Source organism: Vidua chalybeata, chromosome 6 (assembly GCF_026979565.1).
Source record: "Vidua chalybeata isolate OUT-0048 chromosome 6, bVidCha1 merged haplotype, whole genome shotgun sequence".
In the NCBI taxonomy this organism is placed as follows: Eukaryota; Metazoa; Chordata; class Aves; order Passeriformes; family Viduidae; genus Vidua; species Vidua chalybeata.
Window position 1 is genome coordinate 5,483,020 of NC_071535.1, and position 24,806 is coordinate 5,507,825.

General features: G+C 44.8%; 1 long non-coding RNA gene across 1 annotated transcript; it reads left to right on the forward strand.

The window, feature by feature from the left end:
- Window positions 1-1,665: 1,665 nt before the first annotated feature.
- Window positions 1,666-21,888, forward strand: LOC128790045 (uncharacterized). Its single transcript, XR_008431615.1, has 5 exons — window positions 1,666-1,783; window positions 1,909-2,038; window positions 15,962-16,070; window positions 17,343-17,512; window positions 21,512-21,888. It is a non-coding gene; the product is annotated as an uncharacterized LOC128790045 (long non-coding RNA).
- Window positions 21,889-24,806: the final 2,918 nt, after the last annotated feature.

Consider the following 24,806-nt stretch of genomic DNA (forward strand, 5'->3'; position numbering starts at 1 on the left):
GGGGACTTTGGACAAGGGTGGAGTGGCAGGACAAGGGGGAATGGCTTCACACTGATAGAGGGCAGGGTTAGATTAGATTTTAGGAAGAAATTCTTCTCTGTGGGGGTGGTGAGGCCCTGGCACAGGGTGCCCAGAGGGGCTGTGGCTGTCCCATCCCTGGCAGTGTTCAAGGCCACACTGGATGAGACTTGGAGCAGCCTGGGATAGTGGAAGGTGTCCCTGCCCACGGCAGGGGGTGGAACTGGGTGATGTTTCATTAATGTTTCTTCCAACCCAAACAATTCTGTGATTCTCTATGAGTCTATGAAAAAGCCACATTTTTCAGCAGCTGAGATTAGAGTAGGAGAGCTTTAAATCATAGGATTTTTATTTATTTTTTCATAATTAAACACGTGGCTTTTGAAGCTGAAATCCATTTCCTCCCATTATTATGTGCAACGTCGCTACCGAAGCAAAGACAAGCAGTGCAGATGGGTTCCTATTAATAGCAGCTGGCCTGCAGCATCCCGGCAAAGCTGGGGTGGCTCCATCCGAAGGGATTTCCGAAGGGATCGTTGCAAGCCGCAGAACTCAACACAAGAGGGCTCCAGCTCCTTTTGTCAGGGGGGAAAAAAAGTCATCCCAGGCGGTGAGAGGAGCAGCCCTGGCCGGGCAGCGCGGCAGCGCGGTGGCAGAGCTGGCAGATGTCGCGTCTGTGCCCGGCTCCCCAGGGGACCGGAGCGGCAACATCTGGAGCAGCCACAGCGTGAGAGCCTCTGTGGGACGGAATGAAGGCGTGTGAGGGCCTCGGGGTTTGTGCTCCAGCAGCGCAGAGGTCAGGAGAAGCTCTCCAGGAGAAGCTCTCCAGGAGAAGCTCGCCCCGGCTGCCCCAGCGTGAGGCGGCTCCGTGTCCTGCCCGCGGCCCAGCCGCGGGTGTGCCCTGTCCCACGGCGGGACAGCAGGTGGCTTTGGGGCTCTCTGGGGCCAGGCTCCCAGCTCAGGAAGACACAGAATCCCTCAGTCAAGCTGGGGTGCTGGTCAGCAGCGGCTGAAGGTGAGCCCGGGTGGGCGAGAAGGCCGCTGGCACCCGGCCTGTGGCAGCAGGGCAGTGACCGTGCCCCTGTGCTGGCGCTGCTGAGGCTGCGCCTCAAATCCTGGGGTCACTTCTGGGCTCCTCGGTACAACAGGGACAGTGAGAGGCTGGAACATGTCCAGAGAAGGGAATGGGGCTGGGGAAGGGGCTGGAACTCCAGGAGAGGCTGAGGGATGTTGGGGGGCTCAGCCTGGAGAAAAGGAGGCTCAGGGGGGACCTTCTCACTCTCTACAGCTCCTGACAGGAGAGCGGAGCCAGGTGGGCGTCGGGCTCTGCTCCCAGGGTACAAACAACAGGACAAGAGAAAACGGCCTCAAGTAGTGCCAGGATAGTTTTGCTTTGGATATTAGAAGTAATTTTTTCACCAAAAAGTTTGTCAAGCACTGTCACAGGCTGCTCAGGGCAGTGGTGGAGCCACTGTCCCTGGAGGGATTTAAATTTTGTGTGGGTGTGGCACTTGGGGACACGGGTTAATGGTGGCCTTGGCAGTGGCAGGTTAATGGCTGGGCTCGGTGGTCTTAGAGGTGTTTAGCAACCAAAACAATTCTGCAGTTCTGTGATTCTGAATTTACTAGAGTGGACTTCAGAGGAAGCAAGGAAAGACATTGTCATCCATGTCTGAAAATAGCCCACAACAGAAGGAAGGAAACGGATGTCAGTCATTTCTGCTCTTCGTCTCTCATTTCCCCTTGGAAAATTTTTCATTACAAGGTAAATCTGCTTTCTGGAGGAGGTATTTAGAGCCTTCCACTGCTTTTCTGTGTTCTAAAGCATTTGAACTAAATGTTTTGACTGATACCAGCAATTGAACTATTTCCCTTGTGGTGTGTTTCTAGCCTGTGTGTCCAGGGCAACAAACATCCCATGGAAATGCTGCACTCCAGCCAGGAAACTCAGTGCACCCAGTGGGGAAAGAATCAGCGTTTCCCTCTGTGTTTGCTGGCAACTGACAGCTGACTGCAAAAGGTTTGATTGGGCTAAAAACTGTACTGAGTTGGAATTAAATCATGCAGCACTTTATTTACAGGTCATGAGAGTATGATAAGGCTGGATGTGAGCAGGGATGATAATAATAATAATAATAATAATAGAATTGGGTATTAATTATTAATTTGAAGCACTGCATGAAACATGGCCATGGTAATTAGAAGGACACAGAGTTGGACTCATGCTCACTGTTGCATTTGAGGCAACACAGATTTTAAATACTTTCTGAATATTCTCAACCATGAAGAAAGCCCCAGTTCCACTTGCATTTGAATGAGCTCTGTAAGTTGTCTTCATTATCACTCAGTTTTGTTCAGTGGTTTGCCTCTTTATGGTCTGTATTCTGCACACCCTTAGCACCACAACTTGTCCCTGGAAGGTGAAAGCTGTGCTGCTTCCTGCTGTCTCCACTGCAGGAATCATCTTCCTGCCCTTAACAGAGCTTCCCAAACCCTCTCCTGTGGCTCTGAACCTTTAGTTCACAGAAAAACCCAGAGAAGTGGGGGGGAGGGCTGAGGGAGGGGCCTCTCCCCCCAGGTGCATCCCCCTGACATGACTCAATGTGCAGATGAGTGTTGGCACGAGGCAGTGGATATTGTCAGGATTTTAACATGCTTTTTACAAGGAGGCAACCCCCGTGTCTCTGGTGGGAGGGATGGCGTGCACTTAGCAGGTTGCTGGTTTTATGACATGGACATGCACACATGGAGCTTGCATGGCTGAGCGTGTTGTGTCACAGGCCATCTCCTCAGCTGTGTAAGCAGCTGCAGAGCCACTTCAGCGTCAGTCCCATTTGCACTTCATTCCTTAAGAGCTTAATCTTGCAATCCTTCCTACTGCTAGTAGCCCTTACTCACGTGAGTAAGCAGATCTTCCACTTCAGCCCTTGCAGCCTGTAAGCTGCTCCCTGTTCCTAGAAAATCCTCGGTGCCAGGAGGCTTTCCAGCCACAGTGTTGTTGCTGTCATGTTCTTTACAGCTATAATATTTATTCCCTAAAAGCTGCCTCATCCCATCCACTCTGGCCTGGCTCTTCAATGGAGATGCTGGCACAGAGCCTGCAGGCTTCAGTCCTGTGGGCTCAGGGGCTTTGTCTAAGGAGCTGCATCCTGTGAAGTGCTGAACATCTTTGTCAGGTCCAGGCAGGGGCTAAAGCACAGGCCAAAAGGGGAATCACACACAGGGACTCCAGTGCCACTCCCTGAAAATCATGCCCATGCTGAATTCCTGCAGACAGCTGGGCATTGTTCAGGCTTAGCTCTGGTCATCAATAATTTGCAGGATTTCATAGCACAAGCTATGAACCTTCCCAATGTAGTGGTTCTGTGCAGTCCCAAGTCCCTTAGATGTCACCTCTGTATAAACCACATGCTCCAACCCTCTGAAAATCCACATTCTTAGCGAAATCCAGCTTTAGAAAATGCAGGTGTTACAACACCTGTTTTTACTCAGGGAACACATTAATGCAATTAACTTCCCAAAGCCTTACTGTATGGGGAGGAGTGTGCATGGGAGCTGTGAGCAACAAGCATCTCTTTTTCTTCTGGTGTCAGAATTAGGGGACAAAAAAGTTCCATGGGTGGTCCACAGGGAAGGGAGGAATCTTTTCCTTTCTTTTTCTTTTCCCTCCTCCACAAACAAGCAGTAAAGAATACGCTGCCTTCAGCAGGCAGAATGTCTCTATTTGCTTTTAATTGCACCTTTCAGTGAATTTACCAACTGCTCCTTTGCCATTTATTTGCCAGGGGCTGGGGTGTGAAAGAAAGGTGGTTGTCCAAAGTGTGCTCTGGGAGGGTGGTGATACCCAGCCCTGGGGTTTGTTCGATGACATCTGTGCCCTGACTGAGAGGGATGTTTTAGCCCTGGAATGAAAATAAAGCCAGGAAGCCCTATGAGGTTTTGTTTTCTTGGTTCTTAGAGAAAGCAGCTGCCCACATGTGGTTGGGTTTGAAGGGAATTGAGGGTTTTGTGCCTGCAATACAAGGTCACAGGCTCACAGACCTTTATGTTTAATTGACGCCTTCCCATCCGCAGGCCGCATCTCCCAGCAGGTATCAGTGATCACACCAGAGTTATTCCCAGTGCCAGTCCCTTTAGTGTCCCCTAGAGCTGGATCCCCACTGGAACATGCTCCTGGATGACCTGGGCACCGTGGGAAAAGTCTTTTTTGCGCTCTGATATTTCAGAGTGTTCTCATGAACAGTGAACGTCTGTGCCCAAGCCCAGGCAGATTTTCACTCCACGTGAGGAGATGAGCAGCTGGCCCAGGGTCAACCAGACATGCTCTGTGGTTGGCACAGATGTGGATTGGGAACAGAGGTGGAGTTTCAGGAAGCTGGTTCATCCTTGGCTTTGCTCTGTGCCCGTGGCACAGAGGTACCTCCTGTACCTCTGTGTCTGAGCGTCAGGTACTCCAGCCTTCTCTGGGATGTTTTGTGTAATCACTTCTGTAGGATAAGATGTGGGCAGATGGGAGAGGTTCCTGCTTCCCCTTCAATGTTCATCCCATTGCAGATGCCAGAGGGGAGTGAGCTCCATCTCCCAGTTCTGTAGCAGAAGCAGATCCAGAGCCCCACACTTGTCCTGGGCTGGGGACAGTGTGACACCCTGGACAGTGTGACACCCTGGAGATCCTCTCTGCTTGCCTTGCTCACAGCCTTCAGAGGAAGGAACCTCTGCCCTGTTCACTGAACCCTGTAAGCCACAGCTGAGGGTGGGGATTGGGCCTTTTCAGGTCCCTTCCTACCTGAACAATCCAATGGTTCTGTGAAACCCAACCTGTTCAGAGTGGAACCTGCTCAGAGGGGGAGCTCAGGTCTGAAGTGTTTTTACACATGAGGCAATTGCCATTAACTTTGCAACCATTTTGAAAGGGAATTTGCTGCTTGCTGGAATGTTGGATTAGCAGCATTTTCAGAACTTGTGGTCCCAGTCTGAGGATGACTTGGATCACACCTAAAAAAGTTATTCAAGAAAGCAGAAAAAAGCTGACAGGTTAAACTTATTTTTTAATCACCAGATCAGCTGGATATTAGTGTTGAAAATGTTTTCAGGTGTGTATTTCTTCCTGGAAAAGTTAAGCAGGTACAGGTGTGACTATAGCATAGCTGGCTGGAGATCCAAGGTAGGTTCAGTGCCAAAAAAAGGTTTCAAGAGGCAGCCCCTGCCAGTGCCTTCACCAGGACTGGGAGTGCATCTCTGACTGAGCATCTCCAACAGAGCTCAAAGTCCAGGGGTGCCCTGGCAATCTGCCATCCTTCTGGAACCTCACTACCACCCTTACCTGAGAGACAGCTGCTGAAAACCCTTCCCTGCCTTCTTTACATATTCCTCCAATGCTACAAAATGCAGATTCCCTGGCCAAATTTTTATATATGCTGCAATTCCATTAAAAAAAAATGGTAAATTTAAAATGCTTGCAAATATAGGCTTGTATTTTATACATAGCTACTTTTTAGTAGTGTTGTGTTTTCAATACTTTTTTTTTTTTTTTCTCCTGTTCTGGATGTGCATTCAAATGTGTCGTTTCCTCCCGAGGACTGTAAACTTTGCACTGTGGGCAAAGAAACCTCAAAAGAATAAGGTTTTTCAAGGCAAAATATCCAGGGGACAATATCTGCTTTCATAAAGCTCTGAACATGCTGTTTGCCATCTCCTAATCTTATTCCTGTTTTTTCCTATTTTTTTTTTTTTTTTTTTAATGTTGCTGGAGTCTAACTTCTGGTGGCAAAGTCCTTGTACAGAAAAAAGTGACTATTTTAACCAATAGCCTGAAATCACACATTCTTTCATTGAAAACAGTTAATTAGGAATTGAGCTCTGAAGTTAATTTCACCAAGGTCATTCCCTGTTCTATTGGGTCCAGTGACCCTGTCTTAAGTAATCACGGCATTAACATACAAGGTTATAGCTTTCTTTTCAGTTGATGACATAATCTCTTTAATTGGTGTCAGGAGGCCTGCTTATGAAAGGACCATGGAAAACACCTATAGACTATAATTTTACTTTCCCCATTCACAGAGCAAATGAAACAAGCCTTAAGAATGTACTAGAGGCTCATTACATCTCCCAGCCTGTCAACACAAAGCCCCTCCGTTCCAGCCAAGGCATTAGGAATGATCAATTCTGTTTACCCCCAACTCCAGCCCATGAACTATTAACCTTTTCAGCAAAACTGGTGAATAGTAAATGTCAGATAATCCTCTCTGAGAAAGTTAAGAGGGTAGATAATGCATTTTAATTGATTAAAACTTGCATGAACAAAAGTTTGAAATATCAACAGGAGAATCCCTCGCGATTCCTATTTTTGGTAGCACGTGATCCAACTATTCCAGGTTGACCCTGGTGTCCACTTTAATTTTAGCTTTTCTGAGAGAAAACTTCCCTAAGAACTATACCTGAAAATTAATATCCTGCTTAGCAAAAATTCTGCTTTTAGGAGACAAGATCCCCTTTGTAGCTTGTGTGCTCGGGCTACCCAGGGCTAAGCCAGGGCAAGATTTACACTTCTTATTGGAGGTGTATTTCAACAAATATCCCTGCAGACCATATTTAAAAAGCTCCAGAAACTAGGTAGAAATACTTTTTTGTGTGTTCTTTTAATTATTTTTTTCTAGGAGTTGCTGTTTAGTTTTTTTCTTTCTTTTTTTTCAGTAGTTTGGAACTCTTGCATATTCTGTGATTGATCCAGCTCCTCACAGGGAATTTTATTTGTCGTGTCTATGAAACCTGTCTGAAGCACTCTCTGAATGGCAGAGAGTCTTAAATTCTACAGTAAACAACACTATATTGTTTATGAAGAAAACAAGATGTATTTCCCCTACACCACATTTATTCACATCTTCTTTTTTTCCCTATTGCATTCCTCTAAACCTTCCTCTATTTTGCATTTTTATTTTTCACATCTCTTATGGGGGGTTCACAAAACCTTCTTTCCTAGTGCTGCACTTTCCCTTTCCAACATCCCCAGCTCCTGAAGACCTCTCTTAAGTTCATATTTATCAGTTGAAATAAGTTCTTGTATAATTTATGTTTTCTAATTGAAAATATTTTTTTTTGTTTAAAAAGGGGAGGAGAATAATTGAATATAATTTGATTGTTTCCAAAGGAACAAAACCTTTTAAGAGAGAGAACTTTAAAAATTAAAGTCTATTTTTTCTTGGTTGTGTCTTAATAACACATTCATGTCAGCCGTTCCTAATCCTTTAACTTGAACAGGCTTTGTTATATTCCGTGTTATATTTGGGGAGGTTGTAGGTACAAGTGGGGTCTGTGTTTTACCATCCCTGGAAATATGCACAGGGTAAATGATGGCCTTTGCCCTTCATCCTTTCCCTTTCTAGGAGAGCTGAGGGTGGAAACTGCTGAGCTTGAGCAAAATCCAAGTGAGTTTGTTTTCCTCTGGGATGAAGTTTTGCACCCACCAGCCTTACCCTGGCCAGCTACAATCTCCAAGGGATTCTGCTCTGTGAGCTTCGTGTCATAAATCATGCAATCACCTTTGCTTTTTCTCTCATTTGGAGCACCGAGGTGTTTTTTCAGTCTTTTGTGTAGCTTTTTGGAGGAGAATTTGCACTGCTGCATTTCCTGGTGCACAGCCACCTCTCTTTTTTTTGATAGTGTGAACCACAGGCTGGTGACAAAATTTTTAGCAGCGGTGGTTTTAAACTAAAAGAGGGTCAAGTGAGATTGAACGTAAGGAAGAAGTTTTTACAATGAGGATGGAAAAAAACTGGCACAGGCTGCTCAGAGAAGCTGTGGATCCCTGGATGTGTTCAAGGCCAGGTTGGATGTGGTTCAGAGCCACCTGGTCTGGTGGAAGAACTCTAGATGATTTTGGACATTACCACTGGTTCATCTGGAGCTGCACAGTGGCAGACTCAGCTGGTTGATGTCAGCAGAAAAGTTTGACATGATTTATTGCCATTTTCTGCACTTGTGGAGCTCCCAGGATGCTGATCCTTGGCTGTGTTAAGGTGCTCCACAGACTGGATAAACTGCACCTGCTCCCACCCCAAAGAGTTGAGTGCCCAACGGGACTCAGACCCCTCTTCAGGGGCTTGTTTTCTTCTGCTCAATTTTGCTTGTGTGAGCTGCACGGGGCTTTAGCTTCTCTGCCATTACCCTCTCTCATTCTGCTTCCTTCTGGACTCCAGATGAGACCTACCAATTAGTCTTGGGAGAGCACTGCTGGTCCAGCTCCCTCAGCTCTCCTGCTGGAGCAGCCACTCTGTGAGGAGCACTCACCCAAACTTCTGCCACGGGCCACAGTAGAGTTCATTGTGCCAAAATTCAGATCTTTTAAACTCACACCCTTTTTTATTCTATATTTATTTTTATATTAATACCGAGTATTTAGGTAATTATTATCTCAGAGCACGGTCCTGACTTGATGCAGAGGTAGGGATGTGTGTGTCTGGGGATGCAGTAGGGGAGCCAGAGTAGGTCTAGCTTGGACATGAGGAAGAAGTTCTTGACTGTGAGAGTGGTGAGGCACTGGCAAAAGCTGCCCAGAGAAGCTGTGGCTGCCCCATCCCTGGGATAATTCCAGGCCAGCCTGGATGGGGCTTGGAGCAACCTGAACTAGTGGGTGACATCCCTGCCCTTGGCAGGGGGCTCGAAAAGAAACGAGATCTGGGAAGATCCCTTCAAACCCAGACCATTCTGTGATTCTGTGATACTTGAGTTTGCTGATAACTCACTGCACGGATCTGGGAATAAAACAACTCATTTCCTCAGACATTGCTGCTCCTTAGTCAGCCAGAACAATTATAAAATTCATTCTGCCTTCCACACCTCAGCTTCCATTCAGAAGTAAGGCAGCTTCCCTTCAACACAGAAACACTCCACAATTTTCTTATTTGTCTCCTCTTTTTTTTTAAGCTTGTTTAAGTCTTCAGGAGCCCATCTTGCCCATTTAGCCACAAAATGCGTGTGCGTGCATGCGTGCGCGTGTGCGCTTCCAGTGAAAAGAAGGGAAAAAAACCTACAGGTTTGAGTTTGTACAATGTTTGCCCCTTTTCCCAGCAGGGATGGGTTTTGAGAGCCAGGAGACAAAAAGCATGGCCTCAACAAGCTGAATTTAAAAAAGAACATCATTTTCGTTATGTAGTCAATCTCAATTACAAGCAAATGTTTTCTCTGTTGAGACTTTTCTCTTTTCAGAGCATTATGCAAGGCTCTTTTGTGGGTTGAGAGAAAGGATCAGTGGTCAATAGGGAGCAGAGTGTTGTGTACAGTGGATTTTTGTATCCTTTAGTCTACTACATAATGCGTTTTGTCAGGAGAACAGCCCAACATCCTGAGCAGATTTGCTGAATTAAAGAGCACAGCAGGGATAGGAAACTTGTTGCTAGGTGACTGACAACTGCTGCATGTCACTATCTCTGTGCCGGAGGTTACTCTTCCCTTTTCTTCCACCACTCAGTCTTGCCTTTTAATCTGCATCTATAATTAACTCTCTTAATACCGTGCAGCCATTTCTCTCCCTCCTGCTTCACCTGGTTCTCTCAACGTTATTTAATCTCAAATGGGGAGGATAAAAACTATTTAATTTTTGTGCTCTGCTTGGCGGGGAGAAGTTGGGCGGTTTGGGCGGCGCGACGTCTCGTGGCGGGGCTGGGATGAGATGGCTCTTAAAGGCATTTCAGGAGATGTATGCTCTTTGTTCCTCCTAATGCTCAGTGAAACATTGCTGTGTTTACCGTCCTCTCTAAAGCCTGTTTGTTTCAATTCATCTTAATTGAAACGTGATTGCTTTTAACTGTTTGGGTTTGGTGACCTTCCAAGCTCTTTCACTTGTGTATTTTGCAAAATAGATTTTCTTTATACCAGGCTCTTTCTTCAATGACTGGAAACCCAGGGCTGCATCTGGCCTAGATTTGTAGTGGCAGAAGTCAACCAAACAGCAAGTGTTTACCCTGCTTCTTTTTACTCTTATTTTTGCTCTTATTTTTCTCCTGCTGATCAGCCATCAGCTGTATTTGTGAAGGTCCATGTTGTTCTGAGGATGGATCTGTATTTGAGAATTACACCCCCAGTTTGCACCCATCAGTCACTCTAGAAATACATTTATTTTCATTTTAATTTTTATTCCAACAGCTGATTCAAAATACAGGTTGTTTGATGAATGTTCTAATTGCAGATATGTGTTTATTTGCTTGGGTTTTTTATTTAAAAAAAGAATGACAAGAAAATGTGTTCCACTGCTTATTCCTTGCACTCTTTCAAACAGCACCTTTTTTCTTCATTTTCTGTGCATGTGTTTTGGGGAAGCTCAATTCAGAAGTTCCAAGGAATTAAACCAACAAAAGCTCTTTTTTCTTCTCACAGGTTTGTAATAAAGCTGCGATCATGGGAAGTGTGTACCTTAGACACTCTTTATACTGAAAATTAGACAGCAATTTAAGAAGAATGGCCAGGCAGATGGGAGAAGTGCTGCTGGTGAAATTAGGTGGCAGTTGTTGCTTCTGGGGGACTGTCCCCTCTTTGCTCAGTGGAGTGCTCAACTTGAGCAATTTAAAGGAAAAGGAAGGAAAAAAAAAATCCCAGAGACTGTTCAGTAGCTGCTTGTAAGCAGGAGCTCTTTCCTCACCAGTGCAAAAGGTTTTACTGACACCAGGAACTGTAAATTGTGTCAGTCTCTATCAGCTTCTCTGAAAAGGGTCCTCTGGGGGCAGCCTCGGTCAGGAGCAGGTGGATTAATGAGCACCACCTGATTAATGTCCACGAGGAAGATGTTTTCACAAGGGCATGGAGTGATAGGACAAGGGAAAATGCCTTTAAACTGACAGAGGACAGGGTTAGATTCGAATTTAGGAAGAAATTCTTGACTGTGAGGGCGGGGATGCCCTGGCACAGGTTGCCCAGAGAAGTTGCGGATGCCCCATCCCTGGGAGTGTCCAAGGCCAGGTTGGATGGGGCTTGGAACAACCTGGGCTAGTGGAAGGTTGCAGAGATCATCTGGTAGGGATCATCTAGATCCAGCCATCCACCCAAATGATGCCTCCAGATCTTCTATTTCTAACCCTCCTGTTGGAGCTGGATGGTCTCTCAGGCCCCTTCCAACCAAACCATTCTGCAATTTTGTGATTCCATGAGCTTGGGCTTCAAGTTGGGGATGTGAGTGGAGCGACTTTCACCCGTAATTGTGGCGGAGTCTGAGTTGAAATATTCACAATCACAGATCAGTATTGAAAACCTGGTGAATAATTTACATTCTGTAATTTAGGATCAAGCACATAGCATCACCCTGGCCTCAGGCTCATGCTCTAGGTACAGAAAAAGTTCTTGCCTTTCTCTCCCTGACTCTGAGGGTGATGGACACAGAAGTGTTCTGGCAATGTAGAGGGAAGTTCCTGCTAAGTATCTAAAAGGATGTAATTTTCCTGAGTGCAAGCTCTAACCCCAGAGAAAGCCCCTGCAGCACCCATTCATGTTTGCCTTCAGCAGCTCCTGAAGAATTACATTACTGCAGGAAAACAGGCTCTCCAGCAGGACAAGGTACAAACCACCCCCATTGTCATCTGATGCCTTTCCTCCTCACATCCTCGGCTTGCAGCTCCCTCTGAGCTTTTTCAGCTTTTAATGCAGCCCTTGTTAGAGATGCAGCTGTTGCCACAATCTGTGTCTGCAAAGCAGAGCCCTTTTCAGGCACCAGTCCCCAGGCATGAATGGGAGAAGAGCAGGGAAGGTGAAAGGAGGTGGTGAGGGAGAAAGACGACAGAGAGGGATAGCTCCAGGAAATGCTGGTCCCTCTCACAGCACTGACCAGTCTCTGGACACAAAGTCTGCCCAAAGGTTTTTTCCCAGGTGTTGCACATAAAACTGTGATAAAATCTATGACCCTACTGGCTGTAGCTGTGTTGCCATTGCAGAAGTTCATTGTCTGGGCAGGAAGATCATGAGAGAAACGGGAGATGTCCCTCAAGGCCAGGTCTCGTGTGTAGTGCCTGGAGACACTTCCAGGCTTCTCCAGGAAGGTTCTTGTCATGCTTTGCCTGGGAAGGAGATGATGAAGAGCAGGAGGACAGTTTATGGCATTAGCTACTCTGAGGTGACACCTGCTTGTCTGCTCTCCTCCCCAGGAAGATGAGATTCAGTTCCTTTCTGCAGTGAGGGGAGTGGAGTCCCCATTCACGTCCCACCTCTTGCTTTTCTCACCTTGCCAAACAATGGATCTTTAATTGGCTGTACCCTTCTTTGTGCAGCACTGGAGGCAGATCACTTGACCTTGCTGTGGGTTTGTTTTCTAACCTGGAAAAATGTGTGAGGTGCCTTCATACCATACCTGAGACAAAAAGTTAGGAATTGTGTGAGGAACGTGACTGAGCATCAGCCACCACACCTGCTTGGCACAAAAATGCAGGTGCCAGTGTGGGATTCAAATACACTCCCAGGGACTCCTTTGCCAGGGAACATGAAGGAAATGCTGCTTATAAAAGATAAAATATAGAGATAAAAATATAGAAGTGTTACTTGTACCCTCTCTCTGCTGGAAAAAGCAGGAATCCTAAGGGTAGAAGGAGTGTGGAGTCACAGGTCTGGAACAAGCAGTCCCTCAGCAGGGGAAGTTTTTCTTCCTCTAGGAAGTTTTTTTGTTTCATTGTTAAGAGCATAAATCCAGATTTAGACATGTAAATTGGAGAGTACAATATGTGTTTCATACCCCAAACTATCCTTGACCCAGTAAAAGGAGGAGCAGGTCTGCATCTCAGGGATTGCTTCCTGACTCGTCTTGATCTCACTTATTAATAAATTTATGGAATCTGAGATGACTTGGCCAGACTGTATTCTTGTCTAAATTTAGCAGTCAATTTGGTTTATTGCTTCAGGGCTGCATTGAAGAAGAATCAACAAAAAAGCATCCTTTTTTTTTTTTATCACTGGAGTTACAAGTGCATTTGTGTGAAAATGGATCTGAGCTTGGAAATAACAGCAATTAATTATTTATTAAGCACACGTTGGGAATGGGCCTTTTAAAAAAAACCACCACCTTGCACCTCTTTTCCTCAGGGTCTCTTATTTCTATTTGACTATTGCCTGTATTTTGCACTGGGTTTGCCAACACCATTCCCTGGACCCAAAAAATACTACTGGAGACTGTGGGGAGGAAGGGGATGTCTCTGAGCTGGCACAAGGAAAAGAGGTGCTCTTGGTGAGGGACTGATGCTGGAACTTTTTCAGGGCAGGTTTCTGTCATTTTAGGGGCCTATAAAGCATCTCACATATTTTAATTTGCTCTGCTGAGAAATAAAATTTAATCGTGCAGTGAAATCAATAGGACCAAGTAAAACATATCTGGAGCCATCTGCTGCCTAGTTAGAGCACAAAGAGAGACAGTTTCCCAAATTACTCTTTCAATAGAAAATGAGCAGCAGGTTTTATAACAGAATTTCATCTTGTGGGAAACCAATCAGAAATGCTTTTGTACCCGAATTTAGTGACTGGCTGCGTCCCTCATAATCTCTCACTGAGGCTCCAGCTCTGGCAACTGTGAAAGAGTCTGCTGTCTTGTTTTGTTGAAGGAAAAAAACCCAGTGGGAATTAGGTTAAGATCTCCCCTCCTTGCCCCAGTTCTCAGTCATGTGAGGAGTTGTTGGTTCAGTGTCTTATTTTAACTCATTTTCAAGGCTCAGGTCTGTGGGAGTGATGAAAACTCTCACTGTGTCTCCCCTGCAGTCTCTGCCCCCTCTTTTTGATCAACCAGGTTGCTCAAAGACCCATCCAGATGGGGCTTGGACACTTCCAGGGATGGGGCAGCCAGAGTTTCTCTGGGCAACCTGTGCCAGGGCTTTACTACCCTACAGGAAAAAAAAACCAAAAAAAACCAAAAAAAACCCCAAATATTTAATCTAAACCTGCCATTTGTCAGGTTAAAGCCATTTTCCCTTGGCCTATCACTCCACACCCTTGTCAAAAGTCCCACTCCATCTCTCCTGGAGCCTGTTAAGGTATTGGAAGGAGTTCTGAGGTCTTCTCAGGGCCTGGAATGTTCTGTCAAGCCCAGGTTTTTCTTGCTCTTTATTTCAAACCACTTAAGAATGACAGAAATGCAGAAAATCATCAAAACTGGAATTTCCATTCATTATTTTCCTGATCAAACATTAAATTCTTTAGAAATGTAACCAAACTTACGTTTGTTTATGGAGTAGGGAGCTCTGCTGCCATTAAATTAGTTGTGACATTTTAATGTAATTAGACAACATTAGTGTCAGATATGATTCATTAATGGACCTTGATCTTTGGTGGTTGTTCAAAATTGATTTTTGCAATGGAAATCTATGTTGGATGGAGGGAAAAAATCATAAATTCACCTTTCTGCTAAAATGCTCAGCTAATTGACATAAGTACATTAATGAGAGCAACACACTAATAGGATTATATCAATATTCCCCCTGCATCAGTTAGAGACCCAGCAGCAATGGTCATTAATTATTGCTTTACAGTAATCCTTGGCAGCTTTTGTAGGAGGTGGATTGCCCTTCCTTCAGAAGATCTTTCTGCTTTGTTATTTTCCACAGATTTGGGGCCTTGCTGTTGTTTCTACCAATGTAATCCCATTGGTCAAAACTTCAAGGCTGGGTGCCTAAAATTAGTCTCCTAAATCTGTGCTTTGATAACTGTCCAAAACAGAGCTGTATTTTTTTCCTCTCAGAACTGAAATTCCAAGACATCAGGTGAAACATTTAAAATACTGATGTTTTTGAAGTCAGAATGTAACTATGTTTGAAGGGGATTTGCAAGACCAGGAAAGATATTGGTTCAATTCTCACTAAAAGTCAGATTTTCTAAAGAAATATATATAAATCTGTTTTAACATGTTCAGGCTGAAAATGTTGTCTAAAGATTTTAGCAGAATTACTCCTAATTTCTGCTAACATTTTTATATCCTCTGTTTGGCTGTATTAAACCAAATGAAAATGTTAAAACTACTGAGTTTTAGATACAAGCCAAAAGTGATAAAATCTTCCTGCTATTTTAGCATGAACTTGGTTTTGTAATGTTAAAAGCAACAGTGATATTTAATCTTTAAACAACATGGGTTTAGTGATCCTTGTTTATCTTTCATGCCAGGTTTTGTTTATCATGTCATTCAGTTTATTTTTTACTCCCAATAGTGTGAAATAAAGCAGCCAACACACAGGGCTGCTCATAGTGCAGCATTTTAGCCACATTTCTTGTGCTGGGGTTTCCTGAGCAGAGAGTATCTGTATTTATAAAAACCAGCAGAGATAGGGACTATAACCCCACTGCTGTGTACAAGGATCTGCAACTGAAATGTGCAGCCCATTGCTCTCTACATCTCTCAGAATCTCTCCTTCCACGTAACCAGGGACAGGACAAGAGGAAACCACCTCAGGTTGTGCCAGGGGAGGTTTAGTTTGGATATTCAGGGAAATTTCTTCATGAAGGGGTTGTCAAGCACTGGCACAGGCTGGCAGGGAAGTGATGGTGTCACCATCCCTGGAGGTGTGTAATGTGTAAAAGTTGTGTGGCTGTGGCACTCGGGGACATGGGTTAGTGGTGGCCTTGGCAGTGCTGGGTTAACAGCTGGACTTGGTGGTCTTGTAGTGCTTTTCCAAGGTAAAATAATCCTGTGATTCACAAGCCAAGAATGATGCAATTGTTTGTTCACGCAAATGCACGAGCCAATTAAATGCAGCTAAAATGCAGCACAGGTTAATGAAGCAATGCTGTAACATGAAGTAGTGATGTCTCAGCTGCAGGGGGGGTGTGTCCTTTGTCCCCCAAATTTCTGCCCCTGCTGCCTCCCCCACCTCACCTCCTCTCAGCTGAGGTGCTGCTTGGCCAGATGTTCACATCTGGACATGGGGAAACAGCTGTACCCCGCCTGTCCTTCCTCAGCCAGGGACTCACCTGCCTCTCTTCTGTTCCTTCTCAGTAGACCTGCAAAGAAATCAACATTTCAGACGTGACTGAAAACAGCCAGTGAGATCCAGAGGCTGGGCCAAGCACAGTGTGGTTCCCTCAAAATCAAACCCAATGAAAAGGTGAAGTTTTTTCCTTCCAAAAATTATAGTGAAGAGTCAGACATGGCCAAACATCAGCTTCACTGCTGGGCATAACCAGCTCAGGAGTTTATTGTGCTGAGCCCTGAACGTGAGCTTTGAAAAGGTGCTGGTCATGACACAAGTTCAGATCAGATCTAAAAGACTGCCAGATTGAGAGAGGGGAGGAGAAAAGCCTGAGGGCTGAGGGCCAGAAAGATTTGCTGCTAAGTGTATATATTTGTCTCTGTTTTGGGTGATGATTCTAGTTAGAGCATCATCCCTGCAACCAATATAAGTGGTTTTTTTTTTGTTGTCTTATAGCTTACACAAGTATCTTACATGTGTGCAAGGGAGCGTGAGGAGCAGCTGTCTGGCTTTAAAACCACTTTTAAATCCCCATGCAGGGGAGATCTCTGCTCCTTGCTACCTCCAGAGCACACCCCCAGCTCACACAAACACCTCTGCTCAGGTAGCTTCAATAATTTGCCTGGTCAGAGGAAGCCAGGGAGTGAGTGGTAAAACATTCTCCCATCAGTGGTAAACACTCTCCCATCAGATGGGAGAGAACACTCCTGTCTGGCCTGCAGATCCTCAGGGACTCATGTGTGATGCTTCAGAGACCCACCAAGGGCAATTAAGAAAAGTCAGCCTTTAAAAGGCATGAAATATCAGTGCTTGCTCCTGCTGGAAAAAGAGACATTTATCAGTCAAAACAAGCTGAAAGCGGTTTTGCTGAAACAGCTTACCTTAGAGATGTCCCTGACTTTATGAGCCACATCCCAAAATTCTCCTGTGTCCAGGACTCCCCAGGCATAATTCCTGTCCCATGGAGGTCCGTGGGCAGCTGATGAGACATCGAGGGCTTCCTGCTGTGGGCAGGGGACCAACAACTATCCCCGGCTGACCCAAGAACAGAGTGGAATGGGTTGGAAGAATCAGGGGAATCAGAGTGGTATGGGTTGGAAGAGACCTCAAAGACCATCTAATTCCACCCCCTTTCCATGGGCAGGGACAGCTTCCAGCAGACCAGGTTGCTCAGAGCCTCATTCGACCTGGCTTTGAACATTCCCAGGGATGGGGCAGCCACAGCTTCTCTGGGCAAGCTGTGCCAGTGCCTCACACCCTCACAGGGAAGAATTTCTTCCTGAGTCCTAAATCTTGGCTACCCCTCACCATTTCCTAGCCTGATCACCTCTCACCCACCATGCCCCGCTGCAGGAGCCACAGCTGCACTCAGAGACACCCAAATCTCCCTTTTTCCTCACAGTGCAGGTGGGACCCCTCTGCAAGTCACCACTGCCATCCCACAGAGCTCAAAAACGACTCCAGAGCGGGCACTGAGGTGGATGGGCTGGGGAAGCAAGGACAGACACAGAAGCACTGAAGATCCACATCTGGACAGGCTGATGCAGAGGAGGAGCAGCCATCCGTGTTGTCATGTGGTAAGTGGATGAAGGTACCAAGGGTTTTGTTTATTTAAGGTCATGGAAGAAAAGGGTCTTCAAAAACTACTGGAAGTCAGTGAGGGGATGACTTTGTGAAGCACCTGGGGAGGGCTGTGAGTGGTGGCAGGAGGGGAAAGTGCAGAGGAGTTGGTGCATAGGGCATGGAAAACGCGGGGGAGAGCTGGAATTATGCAGGGCACAGAGGCAAGGACAAGGAGCTTGAATGAGCTGCAGCAGAGAAAGGGGGAGTTAGTGAGTGGTTGTAAAAGGCTGGGCTGATCTTGGCAAAGACAAAAAAGGATTTCAACAGCTCCGTTCTGACTGGGTATCAGGGAGGATGGAGAAAAGGAAGTTTTATTGAATAACTAATAAGCAAATAATCAGCGTGGATTTTTATGAATGCAATTTGAAAGGCAGAATTTAGCCCCTCCCTTTGTTTTCTCCACACACAAAAATTTTGAGTCCTGCCATTTCTGGGAACAGCTCTGGTATTTTATTCAGCTTTGCTGTCATTTGTATTGAACTTTTCTTCCTCTGACACATGAATGGTAAATATTTTCATTTCATCTTGACTCAGGACTTACTCTGAGCTCTCTTACTCCAGCTCTATGTTGCTGCAAATCCATCAGCAACATTGTGTTGCCCCCAGTTTTTTATAGATGTAAATGAAAGAAGAGTTAAGCCTTATATTTGGATCAGGAGGCCTGACTGCCTTTTAATAGAAGCATAATGAAACCATCAAGAGTTTTCATTCAATTAGACTTTTTCTCCCTCTGGCAAATGATTATAACACATTTATAGCATAATGGGCAATTACTTTATACCCCTTGTCTGTTGACATCCTATTAAGCCTACATTTTCTGTCCCTAACAAAGAGATCAGATATAATTGTTAGGAACTACAAGGAATACATTAAAACTACCAGAGTATATTTAAGCACAATGAATATGGATCTGTTAGTGAGATGCATGATGTGCAGTGGCAGATTCCTCCACTCCTTTCTGCTCTGGGGAAATATCAATTACATATTCTTCTATTCCTTCATACATTAACTTTTCCTCCAGTGTCAAGAATGATCTTTGTGCTGAGTGGGTGTTGATTCTACATTGAATCCTGTACTTGTGGATATGAGCCTGAGAGGTGCAATGAGGGCTGCAGAGGAAAGTTTAGCCCCTGGAAGATTTGGAGATGTGTATTGGTGGAGGATTTTTAAACCTGCAGCTGGCAGGCAGGGCAGGCAGGGCAGGGCCAGGAACTGATGGAGTCACCTCTCTTGTGAAGCACAGTGGGTGCTTGTAGCAATGCTGATGTTTTCTTTAGCTCAATGACATTTCTTATCCAGCCTCTGCAGTGCTCTGCCACCTTGGGATGTCCTGCCAGGCAACAGGCAGATGAGTTCAGCTGAGTGGGTGTTGGTGGGAGCTGTGAGCACACATCCCTGAGAGCACAGAGTCAAAGCTTTTACAGGGGGATTTCAACAGGAGAAATCCAACAGATCCCCACTCAGGAGCAGCAGCCTGCAGGGTCCACTCTTCTTGCACAAACTGCTGCTGCTCTGGGGCTTTCCTGTCTCAGCACCAGAGATCTCATGGGCATGGCAACAATTCCCTAATCCTTCTCATCCTGCTGCAGGCTCAGGTCTCAGGGATGCTGTTAGGTGGGAGGCCAGGAAGCATCTCCAAGTTGCACTACCTCTGGTTGTGGTCATCAAATCTGTGGAATTACTCTGCCTGGAGACGAAATATACAAGTATTGGCTGTGTAAAATTCTGTGGGACATGAAACTGTGTGAACATGTACAGGCTTTTGCAGACTGTGGATCTTCACCTAAATTCTTCTCTCCCAGCCCTCGTGGTGTTCCAACTCATCCCAGCTCCTGGTAGCAGCAGCGTGGCCATCTTGTCACTGACACTTTAAAGGGTGACAAACTGCACACAAAGACCTTCTTCACCTGCCTGGCTTTGTGCTCTTGCATTATCCTCTGTGGTCACACACCCATGACTGGTACAGGAGAAGCAATGCCACATCCTGACACGGTCACCTGGGAATTTGAGCACACTCTGGTAATTCCTACCTGGCCGTGCAACAGCATCAGTTCACAGCTCAGGAATGACCTTACAAAGAGCGGCTCTGAGGACCAGGGGTGGAGGAGTCACCCTGAAAGAGACATTGCTCAGGTGCTCCATCCACAGGGGCAGGGGAGTGGGACAGAGCTTGGTCTGTGACAATTTCCATGGCAGCACAATCTATGTCAGGACCACGTGGGACCTGAGGAAGGCGGTGAGATCAGCGAGTAAGACAAAACCACGTAACCTGCAGGTCTGAAAGACCATTAACAAGACTCTAAGAAGACTGTTTTCCACCATTATTGACAGCTTTGGGGTTTGGGGATGCTTATCCCCAGCTTCTTTTGAAACATCCACATGTGGATGGGTTTTCATGCGAGTTGAGTTGTTGCCTCTGCTGATCTCCAGAAAGCTCTCAAGCAGTGGGGAATTTCTCACAAAGTCAGGCTAAAACTGATGACAGGCTTGGGGCAAAGAAGGAATCTGGGCATAAATCAGGCAGACATTTGCCATTGGTTTAGGTCTACTAACTTTCTCTCTAACTTTTTTTTTCTCTCTAACTTTAACTTTTACCCACAGAGTGGGGTAAAATATTCTCTCAATGTCACCCAAGCCCTCACTGCCACACAATAAAGGTGTTAAACATTCTGAAGGTGCAAATTTAACACCCCGGGGGTGTTAAAATCACTGTCAATGTCAGAGGGGCAGGCAGGGACACGTCACTGGCATGTGGGGACTGGCACTTGTGCTGTGCTGGGAGCCCCTCTGAGCCTGAATCTGTCACCACACTGTTTGTGATCCCAGTGGTGGACTTTGGTGAAGTGGGGATCCCTTTCCATGCCTTTCCCCCCATGTTTCTATGCACTTATCTATAGAATAAGAGTGCAGACATCTGTGCTTCTGCTTGCTGTTGGCTCTTGTCTCTTCTTCCCAAAGGTTTAAGCATTACTTTTTTTCATGTTCTACCTAAATCATCCATTCCACAGCCATCTGTCACAGATTTCATTTCTAAGTCAATTACCTGGGTTTTCTGAAATCAAATACCCGTGTACCTTCTGTTTTCAGAGTAAATATGAATTTCATTATATTTTATTATTGTTTAATAGCACCAGGGACACAATGTTTGGAGGCAGCCTGAATTTTGATTCAAAATGTCAGTTCTTTTTCTGAATAGCTCCATCAACTGGAAACCTTCCCCATCAGCTCTTTCATAAAGCAAAAGGAGACAAATGGGCAGATAAGCTAACCAGGGAAGAAAGAGATACTCCTTCCCTTGACCTAGAAGCCTGGCAGGACCTTTCTTCAATGCATTGTATTATGTAGTGGTTTTCACTATTATGCATATATTTAGCAAGAGCCACTCACCAATCTGCAAAGGGTGGTGAAAGATGGAATTCAAGGGAGGAAAGAAACACCAGGGATGTTTTGTCTCTGCTTTTATATTTCCAAGATTGCACTGGAATATGCATGAGAATTTCTCTCCATTGTTACGTGGGACTTCATATCTTTCAATACCTTTAGCATCTCTCCATTAATTTACTTCCTGTGACATTTCTGAACAAAAACCCACTTCAAATTGCTGTCAAGATCAATCCTAAAGCAGCTCTAATTATAAGCAAAAGTAAAAAAATGCACCACAGTGTAATGAGGAATACAGGGACTCGCTGGAGGACATACACCTGAACAGTCTCATCCTCCAGCTGGAGAAAGATCAGGAAAGACTTTGCCTAGAAGCTGGATTTTATTATATCCTAGGCAAGTTATTTTTGCTGGGTTCCTACTTTGCAGTATTCTGGCTTACAAAAAACTTTCTGACTTCTTGAGTGCTTGGTACCTGCTGGTGTTTAGATTCTCTAATTTAAAGAGATTCTCTAATTTCCCTGCTGGGAAAAAGTACCTATAACTGTCCATGTGTTGTCCTTTTGGTTCAGCTCCCATCTGGTCAAAGGCAGTTCATTCTGAAGTTTTGGTATCAGAGAATTCAACACTGGATTAACCTGAACCTTCAGGGAGAGTTTGATCTTCAGTCATCATCCTTCACCAGCAGTCCTGACCTGGCAGAGTCCTTCTGCAATTGCAGCATGAACTCCTGTGCAAGAGGATTGGAAATACAGTTTCTGGGCACAGAGGAGCTGGTGTTTCTGTGGCCTAAGACCAAACACAGGAGTCAACCCCCAAGCCAGACTCAGAGGAGTGCTGAAGTAGAGCCACATGAAAATTTGGCATTTTTTGTGTCTCTTCACTGCATTCAACACTGCACATGTCAGAGCAGATGAACATTCCTGTGAAAACTTCAATAAATGGAATAAACCAGTGTCTTACCAAGTGCCTACTACAGACCCTGTCTGTGTTCTTGTATTTTCCAAACCCTGAGTAGTGAGAAAAAGCCTCCAGGTGAGCCTCACACACCTCCCAAGTTCAACAGCTCCAACAGTCATTGTTTCTTCAAGGACATTTTTATATTAAAAAGAAAGGCCAGCTCATTTAAAAGGTTTTCAGTCTCTTGTAAAAGCTTTTAGAAGCAAGAAGTATGTCTCAAGTTAATTCTGTCCTTGGCTCTGTACTAATCCTAGAAATGAAACCATTTCCTTGGTTATCTACCAATCATTGCAAGCTCTGTTTCAGAAGTGGCTGAGAAGTCCAGAACACTTGGTAGATGGAGCATTCAGAGTCCAACCTTTCCACAGGGAAAAAAAAAGAAAAAAAATCCAAATATATTTTTCTTTGTCAAAGTGATTATTGATTGGCTTAAGGCAAAGCTGGGGACTAACCATATGGGGATGTCTGTTATACGATTGGATTAGTGCTTGGACCCAACCCCACTCCAGCTCTATCTCCAGGATCAATAGAGGATGCTAAAGAATGATTAGCCTTGCAGCTGCGTTGTGTCTTGTGGTTCTTCAGTCACAGAGGGGAGAAAAAAAGATAAACTCATCAGGGGATTTAGAAAAGTTAACATCATGTCTATAAAACACCATTTTATTACTTCTTATATTGGGAATATTCAGCAGTAATCAGCCCCACAGAAATATCAAACATAGGTTCTTATTTAGTTCAGCTTGTTGTTCCAGCCTAGCAGATGCAAACTCTTCAATGTTTTGGCTGTAACTTTGCTTGTAAAAAATATCAGAGAATTAGATAAGAGTAATTTCTTTCCTAAAGGATGGAGATGCACTGATTTTACTCAAAAAAACACAAATTCATGAGAACATTATAAAGCTTTCTCTATATTTTTTTTTCAAAAATATACTACCTTCCTTTTATTCTGCTTTTAGAATACAGCACAGGGCTTTTCTGCTTGCAGATGAATGTGGAAAAATAGGGTTTAGTACAAAAGGACCCCCTACCTTCTAATACTAGAGATGGCTTGGGTTACTAATCCCTATTTCTAGGAGCAGATGCTGATTGTCCTATTAATCAAAGCAAATCATTAGGCATTAATTACACTTAGTAACAGAATAATTGCTTGGTTTACCTAAACTGTGGTAGGAATTTTTTTTTTCTTTCTGAGCAGGATAAGCTTATTTAAATGATGTCACAAGCACACACACAAAGCACAATGAAAGCAGAGCAGAATCTGGTTTGTTTTGCACGTGCATGAGGTGAGCTGGACTTGGAAACAGCATCTGTAGGGCTAAGAAAAGACCAGTTCAAAGATGTTCTGGCACAAGGGATGATTGTTGAGATATAAGAGAAGATAGTCAATAAGTCTTGTATCCTGATTGCTGAAAATGCTGGGAATTGGGGGGTTTTCTGCCTCCCCAGTTTGGATGCTGGGTGATCCAGTCTTTCCATTACAGCATGGGAAGGTGAGTGGCTCAAATACACCCCCAGGAGTTAGCAAAATGCCTTCCCTGATGAAATAAAGGAAATAAAGATCCAGGGGTATGGTCTAACAGTGATTATCATCTTTAGTGTGTTCTTTGATCAGAGTTTATTTGCTGGGGAAAGGGAAGCCCCTTTCTGAGAGTCTGGTGCTGTAACAAAAAGCTGATGTGACCAGACTCATGCCCACAGCACCCACAGCAGCTCCAAGTGCTCAGAAAGGGAAGAGCTCCTGTGTGAATGCACACCTTAAACATCCAAGTGAACAGTGTTGGCTTTTCCTGCCAGCAGCTTTAGAAAGACCATGTCTTCCCTGGAAAGAAGGACTGTGCTCCTGGTGAATAAAAATAAAACTCAAAATATTTTTCTCCACCAAAACTTAGAATTGCTTGCACCAGGTTTTCACCTGAAACTCCTGGAGCTAAAATCTCAGCACAGCTTCACAGTGTTTATTCCCCATGAATGTTCTATGATTGTGGCATTTCAGTGGCATATGGGTCTGTTTTCAGTGGGAATCCTGGGGTGAATCGTGTTTGTGCATTGTTAAGATCATAATTCAGCTTTATCAGAATCATGACTTCATGCTCAGAGGATAAGCCTTTATGTAAGAGACATTCAGCTTGCTTCCAGGAAAAGATTAATTGTACCCTGCTCAATATGCAGCTCAAACAACCAAAATATGCACCATCACAACTGAAATTAAATCAAATTAACCAACTTAGCTTTTTCTCCCACTTGTTCAGTCTAATAAAGCTGAAGGGAAGCTATGGAATCACCATCCCTGGAAGTATTCAAAAAATGTGTGGACCTTGTAGCACATAAAAATAACAATGATGGTGACAAAGCCATTATTAACATGTTAATTTTTACGCCCTTTGAAAACAAGAGATACTGGGAGACTGTCCAGAGACAGGCCCAGCTCTCCAGAGGTTACATAAAACAAATAAATGTAGAGATTTGCCATTGACATAAATAAAATAAGACTGGCCTCAGAAATGGTGACGTGGTGTTTACAGCTGTTCCAATTAGAAGTTTATTTAACAGCAGTGGCACACCAGGATGTCAGTGCCCCATCCCTTGAAGTGTTCCAGGCCAAGTTGGGTGGGGCTTCCAACAACCTTCTCTAATGAAAGGTGTCCCTACCTGTGGCGGGGGTGTTAGAATTGTCTGTAGGTCATGTTTAAGGTCCCTTCCAACCCAAGCCATTCTGGGGCTCTGTTAGTGCCTTAAACCCATCAGCAGTTTATTTGGACTCTGCACTGATTCCACACCTTTCTATGCCCATATGTGCTTTGGGAAGCAGGAGGCTGAGGTGGGTGTGGAACTGGGATTGTGCTGCTTCCATGTGCACACACCTCTGCTTGCACATATTCAGTTTATGAAAACAAAGTTCTTGTGCTC